At 36.3% G+C, this 3221-nt stretch overlaps 1 pseudogene across 1 annotated transcript; it reads right to left on the bottom strand.

The window, feature by feature from the left end:
* Window positions 1-483: 483 nt before the first annotated feature.
* Window positions 484-1304, bottom strand: LOC309558736 (annotated as a pseudogene). The gene has a single exon. The product of its transcript is annotated as an uncharacterized misc_RNA (transcript).
* Window positions 1305-3221: the final 1917 nt, after the last annotated feature.

Here is a 3221-nt window from a genome sequence, read left to right as displayed (position 1 = left end):
CTCCTTAGCCAGCATTGCATAAGAAATCCTACAGTGTCTGTGTGCCCATATAGATTTTAGTATAATAGTTCTAAGTTTCTTAAAGTATTCCTGGGGGGGAGGCAATTGAGAGCATTTGAAATGTACATAGCACTTTAGGCATGTTGATCAATTTAAATGCATTTATTCTACCTAACCATGAAATAGGCCTATATTTAGGGAATTTAAATGTTCTTTAATTATAATAAGTAACGGAATATAGTTAGTCTATATAGTCCCTTCAGTGATGTTGTTAGTTTAATTCTAAGATATCCCAATTCTTCCTTGCGCCACGCAAAAGTAAACATGGGCTGGATTGCCCATTGCTCTCTTAACGGCTCTCTTAAATAGTTTTTTTACCATGCTTGATGAATGCACAGGTCTTGCACAGTTGTTTTTTACACTGGAACATGCCCTGTAGGGGTATAAAGCACATCCTAAGGGAAGGAACTCTCACACGAGATTTTAATTTTCTTGGTGCAATTTTATTTTTGAGGTTAGGTGCTTTACTGTATGTAACCCGAGGCATGGGGGGAGGACAGTTTTTATTTGAGGGTCTTCCAGCAATATTGGCCAATGTTTTCTAAGAACAGATTCCATTTTCTTATGTTCATGATGGAACCTAGTAATGAACCGGAAAGATTGATCAAACACTTCTCTTTGTTTAGTAGGAGGTGGGTCTGTCAAATAGCAAGTATAGGCTTGGTCAATGAGAGATTCAGGGTAGCCTTTTTTTGTTAGTTTTTTCTTTAGAATGTGGCTTTGCTCTTTATAATCATCCAATCTAGTACAGTTTTGCCTAAGTGGGCAAAACTGTCCTTTTGGGATGCTGTTTGTCCATTTGTTGTAGTGACAACTTTTACAATGTAATAGAGAGTTGCCAGCCGTGGGTTTATAATAATTCTTGGCATGGATTTAATCTTTTACGTAATATAATTCTACATCAATAAAGGCTAATTTTTCGGAATTTAAAACCTGGGTGAATGTTAGTCCATATGGGTTATTATTGCAGTGTTTTACAAAATCACTAATGATGTCACTTGGGCCATCCCAGATGCTTAAAATGTAATCTATATCTGCCATAAAATGTGAGATGTTTGGAGTATGTATTATTGAGCCATATTTGTTGTGACTCCCACAGACCCATGGCTAGGTTAGGGTGCAAAATTTGCTTCCATAGCTGTCCCTTTTACCTGCAGGTAGAATTGGTTATCAAAACTAAAAACATTATGGGTCAGGCAGAATTTGGTACATTCTAAAATAAAGTGGGCCTGCTTCTGACTCATATAGGGGTCATGGGACAGGAAGTGATCTGCTGCTGCCAGGCCAAACTGATGTGGGATGGATGTGTATAACCCAATGCACTGTGCATAAAACATTTTATTTAAGTATTTATTCGTATCAGGTCCAACTTTGTTAAGGATGTAGTTTTATTATTATATGCATTTTTATTATTTTCTATCCTAATTGATTAGCTTATTTTTTATTTTTAATTCTGATTTTCACATGTATTTGAATTTCTTACTATTGGCTATTGGATTTGGTTTTAAATGATGAGTTCACCTTTGAAATATAGTACACGTCCCATCCTTTTTTACGGTTGAAGATGTTCCAGTATCTGCACTGCCGATTCCCCCTTTATGTGACAGCGGGTGAAGGGGTCCTCTCCCCACACCCAGCATCAATAATTTCCTGATTCCTGTGAATGGATAGTCATGTACTCTCAGCCATTGTGGCTGATGGATTGTAATTCTCAATGAACTACCAGGGCACTGAGTGCTCTGGTAGTTCATTGATTCTTCCTGCTCTTAGGTAAACTGCCTGCCCGTATGATGGACAGGCAGACAGCTATCCTGAGTCTGCAGATTATTCTAAGGAGCCTGCAGACCATTGCACCCGCAATCTGCAATTGTTCAAATTTTTTTCAAAAGGTGAACTTAACCTTTATCTCTGACCCTTAGTAGAGGATATTATATTGATATGGAGACTCCCAAAATGCATTGGGTTCTTGTTTCTTTTGTCCCTTGACCCTTACTTGAGTAAAATTGTATCTGGACCTTTCAGCAGTCCTATGGCACTTTAAGTAACATTTGTGAAAAAGAAAAGAATGACATAGGACAGGAGACAGCTGGGCAGTCTGTAACAGTGTAAAACTAGACTAGTTTGTGGCCTGTCAACTCTCCATTTGAAGCAAAATCTCACAGACGGCTGTCTTTTAACGGGCATCAAAAGCCAAAAGACAGTTTGACTGTTTGTAGTGTAAGATGAAGCTACAAGAACAGTTTTGTAAAAAAAAGTATGTAGATAATGACATGCATTGGTGTTGATTTACTAAAGAAGCAAAGACTGTTTACTTAGCAAATGTTCATTGAGCTAAGCAAAATGGCAATGCTCTGTTCACTTCAATCATGCAAACATTCAGCAATAAAAAAATAAAAACATTTCCCCTTCAAATTCCCTTTCACATGAGTGGTTATTCAAAATGAACATAGTTTCACTAAAGTACAAATCCGAACATTTACTCATTTATTAAATCAATCCCATTGTATTTACAACATTCTTGGCTTTCTGGTAAGGATTAGCAGCTCAATCGTGGCCTGTTTCTCTGTGATTGATACTCTATGCAGAGCTGTACGAACTAGAGACAGGGAAAGCAGTGTCTCATATAATAAACTCACTGGACATTTACTTTATAAAGTGTACAGTCTCTACTCTTTTAGTAAAAAAGCCCATTGCCTCAAGTCTCTTGATAAATAAGATATTTTAAAAGTGACAGATCCTCTTAAAACACATATTTTTTTTATTCTAATTTAAATATTAGTCATGTATATTAAACATCACTGACTTGACGTTCCTGGATGTTGGTTCTAAGCATGATTTACAAATTCACGAAAATGGGATTTAATAGAATGTGCTGCTTTAATACATGATTTGCATGGGAAACTGAAAGTATATATGTTAAAAATTAGGCCAATCATTTCTCTATTATAGATGAGCCATCTCTGAATAACAAACTTATTGAAACTATGAATAATGTATTGCAGATTGCAGGCGGAAAATGAAACATGCATGGAAAACTTGGAGCTAGTTGTTGAACAATCAGCTATCAAATTATTACACATTTTTTCAGATTAAAGATGAAGTGGAATAATTGGCTGATAGTAATATGTAGGAGAAAATGGTAGTAGAGGAAGGTAAAGGAA

The sequence above is a fragment of the Pelophylax lessonae genome (genome assembly GCF_965119305.1).
Source record: "Pelophylax lessonae genome assembly, chromosome: 6".
NCBI lineage: Eukaryota > Metazoa > Chordata > Amphibia > Anura > Ranidae > Pelophylax > Pelophylax lessonae.
This window is presented reverse-complemented; position numbering and strand designations above follow the sequence as displayed.